This window comes from Heterocephalus glaber, unplaced genomic scaffold (assembly GCF_053883595.1).
Source record: "Heterocephalus glaber isolate CG9 unplaced genomic scaffold, H.glaber_assembly_v1.0 deba00001550, whole genome shotgun sequence".
Taxonomy (NCBI): Eukaryota; Metazoa; Chordata; class Mammalia; order Rodentia; family Bathyergidae; genus Heterocephalus; species Heterocephalus glaber.
The window spans coordinates 21,846,938-21,847,770 of NW_028258343.1; the positions used below are offsets into that span (position 1 = coordinate 21,846,938).

Below are 833 nucleotides of genomic sequence, written 5' to 3' on the forward strand. Positions count from 1 at the left end.
GAAGCTAGCAAGATGCATATGATGAGCATGTTTACCAAGTCAATTCGTCTGCACATTGGTACGCCATGAAGACTTCCAGGGTCCCGGGACTAACGACGAGAAGCCGTGAGGGACATAGCGCTTCAGTGCACGCAGGGCCTGATTTACGGCCATCCGGCTGCTGCTTGGACTCTGCCAATGAGCAGCTGCTTTCATCTTTCATCTTGGAACAGCATGAAAAGTAGAAATGCACCCATTTATTTAATCAAAATCTCTCTCCTTGCAGTTTCCATCGATTTTTTTCTGGTTCTACCCCTTGTGACTGAATCCCGCATGGTTAGACATTGGCTTTTATTATTCTTTTTAGCCTATTTGACACTAGCCTGCATGCTATGTACCAGCCTATAAGGCTGTGAGGCCGGCGTCGGCATTACTGTTCCTCCTTTACCACCACCAAGACCGGTGTTTAGATGAGTGGGAAAGGAAACTAGGGGTAAGACATTGCCTTTTGAACCACCTTGTAAATGGCTGGGTATTGTTTCTTTCTTTCTGGAAACACAGCTTCAATTACATCATTCTCCAATTCCAACTTTTTCAATAGCTGACCCATTACCTACAGAATAAAGTTCAACTTCTTTGATTTCTTCAATGGACGCTGACCAATCGGTGACCTCGAAGACCCTAAATAACTTTTTATTGCTATCTTTTCCGAGACTTTTATTCATCTCTGTGTGGCATGTTGCTTGCATATTTGCCAGTTTCCTCTTGCTCTGCTGAGACACCTTACAGAGTAGGATCTTTGCTGGATATAAATTTTGTATCCCTGAAATTTCCATCTTTCGTGACGTGCTGTC

At 43.8% G+C, this 833-nt stretch overlaps 1 non-coding gene across 1 annotated transcript; it reads right to left on the reverse strand.

Annotated features, from left to right (window-relative positions):
- Nucleotides 1-345: 345 nt before the first annotated feature.
- LOC147824268 (small nucleolar RNA SNORA61) lies at nucleotides 346-475 on the reverse strand. The gene has a single exon (XR_015442658.1). It is a non-coding gene; the product is annotated as a small nucleolar RNA SNORA61 (small nucleolar RNA).
- Between the last annotated feature and the right edge of the window lie 358 nt (nucleotides 476-833).